Here is a 16,428-nt window from a genome sequence, read left to right as displayed (position 1 = left end):
TTACTGCAAACTAAGTTTACTTAATATCATTTGCAAATCTTATGAAGTGCAAATTCTTGACCTGCTCCTTAAAATAAAGTTTTATTTTGATCGTAGTTGAAGGAGTACAGATATGTAGTTAAAGGAGGTATGTGACATTCGGAAATAAAAGTCGTGTGATAGGGATAGTTTTAAACAGAACGAATTAGTTCTTTTGGTTGAAATGCATTACAGCACCTTGGTTAACAAGTGTCACGAAAGAAGGTTCTGAACTTAAATATGCATTTTAATATATTTTCCCATTTACATACCTCCTTGATCTCAGCACCGTTTTAATATTCTGCAAAGTATAAAATGAAATAATGTTGAATAAGAAGAGAGATTTCGAATGAAATATTTTATTTTCCTTAATACAGGGTAGGGTATCTGCTACATTTCAGATTTTCAAATTCATGTGACTTTTCATGTCCAAGAACTTTTCATGACTTAACGAAGTTACTATTTTCACCGACAAAAACAGAATAATAAATTTAAAAAGCATTATAATAACATTTATTTATATAAAAATTTCTTTGTTAATTTATATAATTTTTTCACGCGCAAATCAATTTCGGGCAAATCCGTGGCTAAAATTATGTGCGAAACAAGCAATTCATGTTTCTTTCGCTTTTCTATTTTTTTTTCTTACATAAATATTAATTTTCTAAAATTATTAATTATCAACTTCTGTAAATTATCCAGTGTAATATTACCTTGCGCACATCCATATTCGGGCTCATCTTTGGTTACTAACACATCAAACGCACTTCAGTACTGCAAAGTACGAACTCACTTTAATACAAAATCTCTTCATTTACCTCAATTTTCGCTTTTGGTTTCATATTTTGTAATCTGGCAATCTTGCTTCGAAAATATTTTAAATCATTCTTGAAAAATTTCACGTTCATGTAAGTTCATTTGAATTCGCTACTTTCTTTATAGATTATGTTTTATTCTGTTTTTTCTTTATATTTAATTTTCTGTTTTTACGTGATATTTTTACTTATTGTGTTCCATTTTATTTGTTGTAACTTTTTTGTAAAAATTTTTTGAGTGCTTCTCACACTATTGTATTGATATATTTTGCTTTGGCTATATTGATGCAATATTAGAAAGCACTCTTTTTTACGGATATAATCGTGTGAGCTGATGAAAATATTATATCTTTTATTTCCCGGATATTTTTCCGGTTTCATGTTATTTTATTTTTATCATTATTTTTCTTCCTTTTTTTATTGTTCTGTAATTTTTCCCATGTTTTCTCTGCATTTTGAACTTATTTTATGAGTTCTACTTACTTGCAGCTTATGCGCAATAAATAAAACTGTTTTTCTTAATTTTCTTCGTTTTATTTTGTATTTATTTAATATAGATATATATATATATCAAAATACTTTTAAAATGCCGTATAACATTTACTAAGTTTTACAATTTTATCGAAAATAAATACCGTGAATTTTATAAAATCTTGTGATTATGCATCAGAATAGCTATCTTTTTTCAGGTCCACCTTTGCTTTATCATTCTTTTTCCTTTCCTAAGAAACTCGAAGTGAGTTGCAAAAGCAATTAACCCTACAACTCTTCATAAATTTAATAAGAACTTATAAAAATTTAGTTTTAATTCAAAATTGTCATAAAAATGACGCTAAAACAGCTTTAAAATAATAAATAATATCAGATAGAAAGTTCAACGTCAAAATTCTAAAATCTTGAAGAATCAAAAATAATTTATTAAATGATTTAAATTTCCTTTTCAAAGGAGATTAAAAAAAACAATAACAATCTGTTTCTTTTAACCAGAAAGCAACACGAAATTTTTTTTTTTTTTGGTAGCTTAGCAGCGAAAAGCACTATGTTTTCCCGTCTTGTCATTCATTCAGTTTCTTTATGGTTGTAATCAGTTATTTCCCCTTCTATGGCTAGGTAATTTGCCATATTTTTAAACTTTCGCCATATATATAAATCTTTATTGCGATCCAATTTCCGACTAATTTTTTCGAAATTTCTATTTTAAGTGTTAGGATTCCAAATATGTAAAAAACAATAAATGTTTATTCAGAGAAAGTACGTTTTTCTGTCTGATTTCGTAACTTAACTAATAGTTAGCACTAATTAATTAGCATATTTGAAGTCACCCCCCTGAACCATTAAGATTGACAGTTAGTTCGTGAAAATCCGATCATTAGAATGAAAGTTATTCAGGGTGATTCGTTTTTTTTTTTTTTTTTTTTGCGGACTGTACACGATTTTATAACTGTATGAGCTTAAATCTAGAAATTTCATTGTTTTGAAAATATTACTTAACGTACTTTTTTCATTGAACTAAAAATGTGAACTGTCACGCTGTCAGACTAAGCATTTTGGTATAAAATGTTTAGCACTTCAGCTCTCTTACAGTTCAGAACTAAAAAAAAAAAAAATCTAAGAGACAAATACTTTATCTCAAAGCACATTTATCTCAGAACACATTTACCTCAATACACATTTGTCTTTAAATTTTATTATGTTCAGGCTAAATGCATTATAAACGGCAATTTGCAGGTATAAAAGGTTCAGAGTTTTCATTTTGTTCTTTATTTGAAGATTTTTCAGAATTCAAATTTAATAAAGGCACAGAATTTATTTGCACATTATTTTTCGTTGCTTGAAGACATGTCAGGTTCTGTAACTGATAAAGGTGTGTAAGGCTTTTAGATTTTCTTGTATAGGTTTTATTCGATTTCATGTCTTTAGATTTCCCAGAATCTAACAAAAGCACAGAAATATTATGTGGATTATTTGATATATTATTTTCTGCGGATTCATCCTCCATTGGTTTGTCGGATTCTGCATTCAATAAAGGCAAAGCAAAACTGAGACGCGAATAGGACCAATTGCACTTTTTTAACAGTTTAATGGATTCATTCATATTTAAATGTAGTTCCTGCAAAACCTAATGAATATTGAAAAGTATTAATGATACAAAAATATATATGATTGAAAAATTTTTTCAAAATTTACGAGACCAATTATACGCATACACAAATATAATTTTCTTCCGATGAGAACTGTTTACTTTTTTCATTTATAATCATTATTATTTTGTAATTACAAATAGTATAGGGCAAAAATAAGTAATTTAAGCAAAGAGTTAATCATTTTAGAAAACCAATGACTCTTACACTTACCTGTTATTTAAAAGGTGAAAAAATTTCAGACCCGATATAACTTGAATATCACTAGCAACCAAGAAAAAAATATGTGCTGTTGCAGAAGTGGCAGGCTACTGTTTTAAATAAAAAATTAAAATTTTTCTTCCTTAATTAATCACTGAGTGAAGATTAATGTTTTTGAACAATTAATTTTTGAAATAAAATTCTCTGACATCTAGTCATTGCAATTTTCCATCAAAAAATGGCCATTTTCTTTTCCTTTTTTTAAAATTTAATAATTCAAATATAATATTTTAAGAGAAAAAAAATTATTGAATAGAGATACATGTATTATTAGCTAGATAGTTATTTTTTGTGTGCAAAAGCCAAAGGTTATACCTCGTTTAACATCTGGTCAAAAGTAAAAATCTGTTTAAAAGTTTTGGAAGAATACAGTGTCTTTAAGATATTCAACAAGGTTTTCATGTGGATTGTCTCCAATTAAAATCGATAATTCAGGACATTCACTGTTAAAATATCGTTTTCTCTTCATTTCAGAATTGGAACACTGGTTCAAGATGTGCTTTAAGGTTCTCTGGTGCGAATAGGTACGTTACGTAAAAGGTGTGTTAATTTAGTATGGCCAAGACATACATGGTCTACTGCTTATTCTTACTTATCTTAATAATTACAATAATTAGTTAACCATTCCATGATATGTTATTCTCGACGGAATTTAAGTCTCCATTTAATAAAAAGAAAAATTTTTTCCTTGGTGCCGAAATCAAATATATCCAGACTTACCGGACTCATTGAAGAACAATATTAATGTTTAGAGACGGTTGCGAATCGATAGGCTTCAATAGTATGATTATTTCCTCAAGAAATGCATCTGGCAATCCAAAAAAGTTCTGTAGTATAGGAAATGGAGAATTAAAGCTAGTTTTCAACTCTTATAACTCTGTTTTAAGTGTATTTTTTGCATAACTGAACTTTAATCTTGTCTAGTCTGTGATTTAAGATAATATCTGCGACTTTCATTAGAAAACTGTACTATTAATACAATAATTCGAAATAAGCCTACTTTGAAATTTTGCCTGGATATAACTAAGGAAAACGATGATGCAAGTAACTTGTAAGCTTTGAAAAAAAGCGGGAACACATCATGTATTTATTACTGCTTCTAATCAATTTGCGAAGTTACAAGAATACTAGAAAATTGAAAGTAAAGAAATCCACACACTAAATCTGGTTGCATTTTTAAAAAAGGTACTATTTTATTCATTTAAACTAATTATTCCCTTCATTTATTAAAGTCCTTGCTTTATATTGTTTAATATTGATATCAAATGATTAAATTTAAAATTACCATTTCTAAGTATAACATTTTGCAACTTCATAAATCTTAAAGTTTGTTTCAAATATCAGACTTATATTTTTTAGAAATATTGCATATGAAAAATTATACTTTAAAATAATGTAGTTCTTTTAAAAAAAAAGTCTTTGAATTTTTAATCTAAACAAAAAACTATACTAAAAATTTCACACTAAACAAAAATTTTTGAAAAAATAGGCAAATAAAAAAATGCAAAGAGGATATCATTTCTCAACGCCTTAAAAAAATAACTATTTTTGAAAATTTTTCTAAAACTAGTTTGAATTAAGCTAATGTATATGATATTTTAAAAAATATTTTTAGTTCTGAAAATATCCCTAAATAAATTTAATTGTAACTTGAACATTGTTTTGTTGGACTTGAATGTAATTTACTTTAAATAAAGAAAATCGAAGGTTATTTGGAGAAACTGTTTCAGTGATTTTGTATTAAGAAAACCTCCAAACACAATTGATCATGAAAAATATAGAAAAAATTAAATAAAATAAATGAAAAAGATGAAGAAAAATCATGCATATTAAAATTAAAAATTTTATTAAAAATTATAATTTATTAGCAACAATAACAGGAAAAATATAGAACATAGTGAATCATTAAATGTTTAACAAATATAAATGCAAGAATGGAAAAAATTATTCAGTAAACTTAGAAGAAGGATTGAAAATAGTTGTAACAAAATTTTTTTTAAATTAATGCTCAGAATGTTGGAGGTTAAAACAAATTATAGTATAGGAGTGGCTCTAAAAGTTTTTATTTTTTTACTTAAATTAAAGGCTCATTTTTAAGTTGGTAAAAGACAAAGTACAAGTTTTAAAATCAAAAATGCTGCAGATATCTGGTGTAAATATATATAACTTTATAGCATAAAAGGGTAAGAGCATTTAAACATAACATACCAAAATGGTTACAACAGCTTAAGGAAGGTTTCTTAAATACTTACAATACTAAAGTTAATTATTAAAATATTAAGAATTTTCTAATTGAAAATAATAATAAAAAAAAACAGTTCAATAAATAAATTACACATCTGCGACAAACAGAAATAAAGGATTTTAACTCGATTAAGCAAGATATAAAAAAAAAATTAAGCATTGCTACAGAAGACAGGCAATTTTTAAACTTAAAAATAAAAAGAAAGGAGAGTTAGAAAACAGAGTCATTAAATCCAAAAAAAAAATTGTTGCAAATGAAAGTACACAATATTCGAAACAAAAAGGATTATAAAATGTTCAATAGTTAACTATATACAAGAATTAAATACAATTCTTCCTTAAAGTATTACAAGCAATCCTCATCAGAAAGTTTAATCTGTATTATTCAATACTAGTTTATAATATTTTCATACTTCAATACAGTTAGCTAAGATAATTAAGTACTTTAAAATACAAAACTAATTTTAATTAAATAGAAGAGAATAGTATATTTTATATGATAAAAACATGTGAAGTCAAATGTAATCTTAATAATGTTCAGAATGGTGATATTAACAATTATGTGACCGAAACAAACCTAGTTTTATTGATGCTTAAATAAGAAAATCTAAAAGCTGTAAGTACATAGAAGTCACATAATGTGATAAAAATACAAAGAGAACAAGGAAAGAAAAACAAATTAAAGAAGTAGAAAAACTGCCAAAAATAATTATATTTATTTAAAAAATTCTTTTAAATTTGTTTAATAATTTTAAAAAAATTAAAAATCAAGAAAACAAAATATATTTAAGTCTTATAAACTCCCGGTCAGCTCACATGATTATATCCGTAAATTAGAGTGCTTTTTAATATTGTATTAATATAGCAAAATATATTAAAACATATCTTGTTTTGGCTATATTAATACAATATAAAAAGCACTCTAATTTATGGACATATTCATATGTGCTGGAGGGTAGTTCATTAATTCGTTTTCTTGCTATTTAATTTTTTTAAAAAGAATTTTTAAAATATATTTAATTATTCTTGGTGGTTTTTTTTGTCTCTCTCTCTCTCTATACATATAAAGCATAATAAGTAAATACAAAATGGACAACAACAAAAAAAAGAGAGAAAAACAAAGGAAATTAAGAAAATCAATAGGTTTCAATACTGTGCATAAGCTGCAAGCATATAGAACTCATAAAATAAGATCAAAATACAATACAAATCAACCAGATATAATTGTGTGCAGTGATGAAAAGATTATATATATATTTCTTGCAGAATTCTATAAATTTCTCTTAATAATTTTCTTTTTTCATTATTCTGTAATTTTTTCCATGTTTTCTCCACATTTTGAACTTATATATGTATGATATATATATTACCACAATTTGTAAAAAACTTATTTCTCCAAAAATTTAAGTCTAGTATATGAAAAAGAAAAAATAATTCTATACTGGACATATGTATATGCCCTTTTATTGCCTTATAACTTGAAATTTAGAAGAATGCTAACATCCAGAAATAGTCTCAAAGCCATTTTTCACCAGTTACAGAGAAAAAGATTGACAACATTAAATTCAAATCAAATAAAAATTAATTTAATTATTAAATTAATAAAATATTTATAAAATCTTAATGCATTTCTTAAAATAGCTTTAATATTTAAACTGATATGGATGAATAATAAATGGGTAATGTTGAATGCATAATTCAAAACTAGTTATTCCTCTTCAACGTTTTCATTTATTTCTACTTGAATTGAAATCAGAAGAGGTTTTTTTCTTCCTCCTTTTTTACCGGCAAAATGAAATTTTAACTTTTATTATAAACTTTCATACAAATAGTCAGCTGGATAAATTACTTAAAAAATGTAATTTTTTCTACCCATAAAATTTAGCAGAAAAATTCAATATAATTTAAACAGGTTTTGCAATCGAATGACTCATATAGAAGAAAGAAATCTTCATGTTTGGATAAGTTAGTTATTTGTATTAAATTTTTTAAGAAGTTTGATGAAAAAGTGTTTTTGGAAAGCACCGAATTAAAAATGGGGTAGCAAATAATAAAATATTTAAACACAGAAATTGTTGAAAGAAGAGAAGTCTGTAGCAAGATTTTAAAATAAGGTGTTAAATCATTTTTCAATTATTTTCGATACAAAGTGTTGTTACAAATTACCATCTTCTCTCGATGCCTTCTTTCAATCCCAGCTACTATGTTGGTAACTCAAGCAGGGAATTTTCTTTTTTGTGTTTGCTTCAATCAGTAACCACTAATGGCAGGGGTCATTTCTTCTTGCATTTCTGAAAACTTTAAGAAAAATAAAATAAAACAATCAAAAAAATATTACATTTGTGTGACAATCAAAAAGTATTACATTTCATATCAGTTACGTTTCAAATACAGAGAGAAAATAATAAAAAAGTAGCATATTTCAATCTCAATCTGTTTGCATTAAAAAATTGTTAAAATAATTTAAAATGCTTTAATAAAGCCTTAAAAAATTCTCAAATTAAGCTGTATTTTAGACTTTTCCCAGACCATAACTTTTAATTAGGTATTTGTGATCAATGACAAGCATACACTCTGTTTTTTAATGGTGGACATTCTGATAAAGAAAAGAAAATGTTTTGATTATATCACATTTGCACAATCCATAACACATTTTACTTATAATACAAACTAATGAGTAAAATGACACTAAAATCAATACTTATAAAAATATGGGGGAAATATTTTTGTGCTTTATCTATTATAAAGTTAATCTAACACACTGTGAGATCAACTCAGATTTAATGTTACATAAAAAAAAATTTAAGATGTATAATATGCATTTAAATATAAAATCATATATGGCATTGAATTCTATTCATTTGAAGAAATTAACTGTATTCCTTTTTATTGATTTTTAAAATACCATGAAAGTTTATTTCAGTTACAGACAAAACTAAAGATAGGTTTTGAAAAAAAAAAATCATTTTGGGCTTCTTCAAAGCACGAAGGGTCTAATTTTTATATTTTTTAAGCTTCCTGTTATAACATTAATCAAAAAGGTACTTTATGTATTTTCATTTGTGAAATATTAATATCCAGTAATGTACAGCATATAAATTTATAATTGTTTTATTAGAGTACCCATCTAATTTTATTCTTTCATTGTTAGTAATTACTAACTTATGGGCAATTCTATGATACAAAGGACAACATAATTAAAAGAAAAACATTTAACAGCAACCCTCCATTAACAAATTTCTTAGCTTTTATTTATTTAAGATATGAAATTAAAAACTTTTGTAGTAATAATAATCAAAATTATAATGTCTGTACATTTTCTGTCAGTAACCTGTAACGTTAGTCACATAGCTTTTTCTCAATTTGCCACTTTCTCTCTACATTTTTATAAGTCAATTCAAGTAAACTTTCAATATTTCTAATTAATTTGAACATCTTTTTTTTAAATAAATTTAAAAAATAATCTCATTATTGCTCATAGAAGAAGAATTAAGTGAGGAGAGAAGGAAACATCTCAGATAATTTAAAAAAAGTATTTATCAATGAAAAGAAAGTTTAAAAAATAAGAAAATCCAGCAAAAACCTAAATCAGTCACTATAAAACTAACCTATAATGAAAAATTTTTTTTGTTGCATTTTTAAAAAAATTTTAAGCAATTTTTTACGAAATACTGTGTGTGTTTTTTTTAAGTATAAATATAAAACTTTAAGTAGCATTCCATTTGCGCCCTCAGTAGTGCCGGGATAAGGACAATTATTCCTGTCTCTTTTTTTGCCCCCAGATGCGTTTAACCTTGGAAACAAATAATATCATGCTGATATTAAAGCACAAAATTTCATTTGTAACTAAAAAATGAAAGGCATCAGAATGAAAAATTTCTACTAAGTTATAATATCTATCTAATGGGGATTGTGTTGCTTAAATTCAAAGCAAAAGTTGTTGACTAGTTGAAAATATTTTGAAAGACCATAACCCAGTAAATTATAAGTCACACTTTTTCATCTTATTTTATATATTAATATTACCGTATATTCCGGCGTATAACGCGCACTTTTAATACAAAAAATAACATTGGAATTTACAGGTGCGCGGTATACGCCGAATATAAAAAATTATAGATTAAAAAAATTTAAATACTATAGAAAAATACTTTTATTTTAAAGAAATAACATACCTTTACCTATATACTTTATTGATTTTCGTTATTACATAAATAGTTCATTATATTCGTCTTCCGTTATTTCTTCAGGCACGTCATCACAATCTGTTTCGTCTTCATCATCTGTGTTACCCTTATCCATAAATAAACAGCCATCTTCTGATTCGACCAGATTATTTGAAATACTGCATTTTTTGAATGATTTTCTAACCATCTCAGGCTTAATTTCATCCCATGCTTTTAATATCCATTCGGACGCTGTTTCCAAACTTGCATGACGCATATGTCCTCCCTTCGTAAAGGTTTTCTCGCCCTCCAACATCCAGGTGTTCCACTGTTTTTTTAAATTGGCTTTAAATGGTTTGTTTAAGCATACGTCCAATGACTGAACTAATAGTGTCATTCCGCCCGGAATAACTGCCATATCGGTGTTACATTCTTTCAACAATTTTTTTGTATTATCTGTAAGGTGGGACCTAAACATGTCCCACACTAAAAGGCTTTCTGGCTATCTATTGATACTAGACAAGATATTGCACATGTACAATCCAAATTTTCGTGCGCGTTATACGAAGAGTATATCTTAAAATTTAAAAAAAGTTATTAGAAATTATGGGTGCGCGTTATGCGCCGGAATATACGGTAAATAACTATAAAATAATTTTAAAAATCATGTTTAAAAAATTATATAATGTATCATATTTTTTAAAATTTAATAAAATTTTAAAAATAATAAAAAGTGTAAAATTTCAGGCGTATAACAATGTTTTAAAAAATAACAAAATTTTAAAATCATATGAAATACAATAAAAAACTATTTAACTATACATAATTTGAATACCATATTTTAAGTTCAGGGTTTTAAAAGTTTTTATTATCCCTCCACTCTGGTTCAGAAAGGTCTAATTTTAAAATTAAGATCTTGGGTATACAAGTAAAAACATATAAAACCTGTATTTTTAATTCCATTAAAAAATAACAGTCAATAAATGATCGAAATAGAAAATTTTTTTTATAGTTAAAATTGATATTATGCTCAAAACAGTTTAAATTGACATATATAAAACTGCAAGAGAACTCAAAACCTTTTTCTATATGCAATTTTAATGCTATATTGTAAATGTTTTATTTCATTAAAAAATTACAGCCTTGAAGAATTTTTTTTATGTACTTTAACTTTAGGCATGGAGTATAACAAGGGGCAAAAATATAGCCCTTCGGTTCAAAAATGCTCAGTATTACTGAAGTACACAAAAGCAATAAATAAAACCAGGTATGAACAAAAATTCAAAGTGACTGTTTTTATTTTTCACTGCCAACATATTTAAAAAATAAAATATTTTATAGAAAACTTTTGCATAAAGAGTTCAGAAACTTCAAAAATAAGTATAACAGATAAAACAGAAATAAATAAATTAAAATAAAATAATAATAATAATAATAAAACTTACAAACTATTATAATTCCATGCAATAGAATCAAGCTGCATTTAAATTAAAAATTAATATTTGGATTTCAACTATTAAATAAACAAACACAGGAATTCACAATAACCAGACTAACAAAATTAAACATATTTTCAAAGAAAAAAAAAGTCAACTTTATTCATGTTATTTCAAATTTTTTTTAACAGTTAAAACTTTTTTGAAATTTCTATCAATAAAAACTTTAAACTTAAAATAGTTTTCATTAAGACAACAATACCTTAAAATAACACCTACAAACAAACTAAAAATGTAGATATTTACCATTCAATGAGCCTATAGTATCCCTGCTTGAATCACCTATAAAATTTACACAAGTTAGATATAATATATGGTTATTATACTTAAGGAAAATTTACAAAATGCAAATGTCACATTAAATGAATACATAAACACAATGGGACCCTTATGAATATCAGTCTCAGATATAGAATTACAACATTTGAAAATAATGTAAAAAAAAAATTTTTTTTCCACAAAAATTAAAAGTAATTATTTCACTCTTTACAAGAAAGATTTTTTAAAATTTGATTTCTAATTTAAAAGCCAAAGAGTGCCATTTATAAAAAATTATTAAATATTAAAAAATAGTCTAGGTAGAAATTTATTATCCTTAATATTATTTTATTAATTTCACATAAAATGCATCCATAATAAATCTTGAATGACTAAAAAACAATGTAATCAACTGAGGTGCAAGAACTAGGTAAGTCCTGATTTACAAACTTTAACTAAACTAAACTAAATAAAACAATATGTTTTTTTAATCATACATTGAAAAGGGGTAGTTTAACATTTGTGCCTAGTTCCAGAACTAACCTAATATTCACAGTCAAAAATAAATAAATAATTTCTTTGAAAAATTTGGACTTAACTTGATGTATTAGTGACCTAATACATCAAGACAACATATTCAAAAATGTTTTTACTGAAAAACACAGCATAATAGAAAGAGATATAGATTAATGACTGTAAATTAAAATATTGGTTGATATATTCAACACATAATAAAAATGTGCACAGGTTAGATATGGATTATGACTTTTATATACATATTTACACACACACACAGAGTGGAACCCTAATTTTAGGTTTTCCATCGAACTAGAACTAAAAAAAGCATGAAGTGCAATAATGTAAAATCACCATAAAAATTAAAGTAAATATAACGTTTGACTGAGAAGAGAAAAAATAGAAATATATTGAGGAATTAAAACAGACATAGATTGAGGAGCTTCCGTAGTTGGACAGCTGACATGGCTGATTTATCTTTTATAGTGATTACACACTTTATTATTGTTGATGTTAAAAAATTTTGGAAATTCTCTGCAGTTTTCCAGTTTTTATGACTTTTTTAATTCCCTGTATTCGTCCGGTTTTTCCAGATGCTGCGGCAACCCTGATGAAGGTATTTTCATAAAATTTTTTGATACTAATTCATATTATAGTTGAAACTGTTGTTAAAACAAGATACAATAAATAATATTTTTAGAATTACTATTCAACGAAATTGGAAGATTATTTATAAATACATATATTAAATATTATTTTCTCAGTGAGTAAGACTTGTTATGAACAGTTTAAAATAATTTTTTTTAAAATTGAGTTAAATTAACACAAATATATTATATTAATGATGTTTATCAATGCAGCAAGACTTTCTCTAAGACTATAATGAAGAATAAAAATCAAAATGCCAATTAAGTTACTGATAAAAACCTGAAAAAGCTTAGTGGCATCTTTTGACACTAACACAATCTTTTATAGTGAGGGGGCAGTCTGCAAATTGAGAAAAAATAATAGAAAGCAATCTTGCCAGCAGTATCTTAATTAAAAAACTTGCAGACAAAAATCAATATAACATTGCAAGATTGTTTCCTGGGACCATAAAACTTATGTGTGCCTTCATATTGCATGGACTAAGCATAAATCTTCTGTTACTATCAAAATGATACATGAAAATTTCAAGAATAAGATACAAAACCGTGTTTCACTTTTTTAAATGACCTAAAACTCTCTCCAGAGGTAATTATACATTTTTGTTCTAAAAATGAATGCATTTTTAATGAAATTATACTCAATTGTATTTTAAAATACCAAAAGTAGTCCTTTAAGATTAAGATTCGAAAGACAATATTAGACTGAAAGACTGAAATTAAGATTTGAAAGATAGTATCCGTTGAAGGAGTTTCATTGTTGAAATGGCTGCAGTATTTAATACATTATGTTTAATTTTTTTAGCCGCCCTCTCCCCAACCAAGAGACACAACTATGCCAAAGTTGCACAAATTATTTATAAACTAGCTCAGATCTTTTAATGAAGTGCCAAGTATAGCTATCACACTTTTTTGATATTCCACTCGATGAAGTTAATGACTAAATTTATGTTAATGACTATGAGGTAAATATTTGTTTAGTTTCTCTTTAGTAAACTTTAGCTCTCAATCAATGAGGCACAGAAAATGTTACTCTAGCTACTCTACTTAAATATAAGGATTTAGGATAAAATTATTTTAATCTTGCTTTAGCTGGATTTTAAATTTTAAGGAATATGGTGAATTTGTAACTAAAATGAAGAACTTTGTAGAACAGCACATGAAGTGACATTTTTTAACAACAAATTGTCCCTTTTGAGAGAATGTCCTTAAAAGAAACAATTAGAAAATATGGTTTGTTACTCTTTGCAGAAATACAAGTTGACAATTAGTGCACTGAAGTGTTTTGCTATTGTGTCAGAAATCAATTTAAATGTGGAAGGGAGAAAAAAAAATAGGTATGTGCAGTTTCTCAATTTTTACAAAAATATAAGTTGAAAATTAGTGTACAGTTTTACTATGGAGTTAGTGCAACAAAAAAAAAAAATAAATAAATAATAATAAAAAAAAACATTACTAATTTTTTTTACTGAAATATAAGGTGACAATTAATTAAGTTTATTGAAATTTTTTGCTAAGCACAAAAATAGAAAGAAAGAATAATTGACAAGATGTATACAGACTACAGCATATATAAAATCTTGTTAATTCTTTACTGCAAGTTTACTTATTTGTATTCATGATGAAAGTTCTGCTATTATAATTGTTATTTCCCCTTCAATAAACATTCTTATTATGATAAAAGCACTCCTGCAAAAGCCAGTATATTGGCCAAGGGATCTGGCAAGTTAAGGCTTAACAGTAGTATAATGATGTAAGTGTAACAGCTTTAAAATTGTTTCAGGTATTATGAAAGCTGTATATTCCACAAATATTTCATTTGTTTTGATAATATATTTTCATTTCTTTTCTTTATTACATAGTAATAATAATTAAAAAAAAATGTTAATACATTCCCTTAATTGACTATAGTTAATAAAGGTTAAAATGATTGCTAAAAACAGATAAGTATTCTTGATTTTTCACTTAAAAGAGCTAGGAGGGTTTGGTCTTTAACATATTCAGTATCATAAACTGTTACAAACTGTTTAAAATTGCTAAAAACTAATGATGATAGTTACAATGTAAGTTTTAGTAATATATTTATAATATTTATTAAACTATAGTATACACCAATGAATAAACATATGCTAATACATATAATAATATAACTAAATATATTATGAATAATTATGTCAATGTAGAAAGTGTCGCATAAACAAAACTTCAGCTTATCTTCACTTTCTTTTTACTATTTTATAAGAAACTTCTACTCTTCTAAAGAATTTTTGAAACCTTTACGCTGAGTTATTATTATTTTAATCTTTATTATTGAAATCAAAATGTTCTATTTCATTTTTATAATTTGCAGCATTTTGTTTTATCAACTGCACAATATTAATAAAAGTGGAATAAATCCAAATTATAACATTGGATCAGTTTCAAAACAGAATTGACAAAATCAGAAAAAAAAGCTGATAAAAGCATAAATTTTCTATATTTTGTAATTAGTAATTTAACTTTTAAACTTAAGAGTTTCAAATCACCCTATTTTATTCTATGTAAAGGAATGATGATATAAATAATTGTTAGAATGTTTAAGGTACTTTTCAATAATTAAAATGTCTTATTAAAAGTAACTTAACAATTACAGAGCTTTCAGCAAGCAGATCTCTTGTTAGCATATAGTGTTCATATATAAAGTACATTTATGTATCAAAAGGATTTTTTTTTTCTGAGAAATTTACTTTTCAACGTAAGTTTAATCTGCACAAGAAAAGTGGTAACTGAATACTTAAATACATAAAATTACTTCAATGAGCTAAATTTAGGTGAAAATAACAAACTTATATTAATAAGGATACAGTATACAGTTATATAGTTTAAAACAGTTTTTTGTATAATATACAGTTAATTAAGTTTAAAACAGTTTTTTGATGGTTCGGTTATATCAATGGTAAAATTGTCAAAACTTGATAAGAAGTGAAACGTAAATAAATCTACTCACTGTCTGAAGTAATTTTAGAGTTAAAAGTTAACAAAGTTAAAATAAATAATGATAATTACTCAGAACGCACTTTACACCGTATTTATCTGTAAGTTGCGAAGTATTGTCTAAACTGCTAGCAAAAGCACAAGACTATCTTTTGTGAAGTTAACACAGTTGACTGAACCTAAAATATATGACAACACACTTTTAGATCATGTTAAAATTATTTAATGGAAATAATCACCTTAACACAAAAGATCATAATATTTAATGGCCTGAGTAAAACATATGTAGTCCTTAAAATTTCTTTTTTACATACATTGTATGTATATTTATTAGGTATTATTAAAAATAATAAAACAATTTTCACAGTCACAAAATCAATAAAAATGTTAATACAAGGGAGAAAAAAACAAAAAATACACACTTAATGACTATTTGCTTTATATCTAACTAGAAAATTATACAACATTTAAAGTAATAGATTTTCTATGCCATTCTGGAATAAAATGAATATAGTAATTAGTTCATTCTAACTCATGTGTATTCACACTTTGAAAAAAATTGTAAAAATATTCATAGATAAAAAAAAAAGAAGTTCTGAAACTATTTATCATTAACTAGCTGAATACCCATTTTTTTGTACAGAGTGAAATAAAGTAAGCCATCACTTTATCAGTACTGAAACAGCCTAATGATTGAGTAAATATCGATTGACTAGTCATTATTTCAATTATTTTTTAAATAATGTTCTCATGAAGCTTTTTCAATGAAGCATTATGCAGCAATTTCAAGAAAAAAAATTTTCATACGACCTAAGATTTTTATTAAACCAGGCATAGAGGCATACATATGTTATAGTAGGTTTTAGGAATTATGGTTTCTGGTCGACCATGGCGAT

At 25.6% G+C, this 16,428-nt stretch overlaps 1 protein-coding gene and 1 long non-coding RNA gene across 2 annotated transcripts in view; both read right to left on the bottom strand.

Moving 5' to 3' along the window:
• Positions 1 to 16,428, bottom strand: part of LOC147816079 (uncharacterized) — a 297,913-nt gene that overhangs the window by 93,783 nt on the left and 187,702 nt on the right. The gene's annotated exons all lie outside the window — the stretch shown is intronic.
• Positions 6,525 to 16,051, bottom strand: LOC147816082 (uncharacterized). Its single transcript, XR_015431665.1, has 3 exons — positions 15,605 to 16,051; positions 11,388 to 11,423; positions 6,525 to 7,777 (listed from the first exon to the last, which is right to left on the bottom strand). It is a non-coding gene; the product is annotated as an uncharacterized LOC147816082 (long non-coding RNA).

The sequence above is a fragment of the Parasteatoda tepidariorum genome, chromosome 2 (assembly GCF_982258835.1).
Source record: "Parasteatoda tepidariorum strain Cologne lab strain chromosome 2, Ptep-v5.0, whole genome shotgun sequence".
Taxonomy (NCBI): Eukaryota; Metazoa; Arthropoda; class Arachnida; order Araneae; family Theridiidae; genus Parasteatoda; species Parasteatoda tepidariorum.
This window is presented reverse-complemented; position numbering and strand designations above follow the sequence as displayed.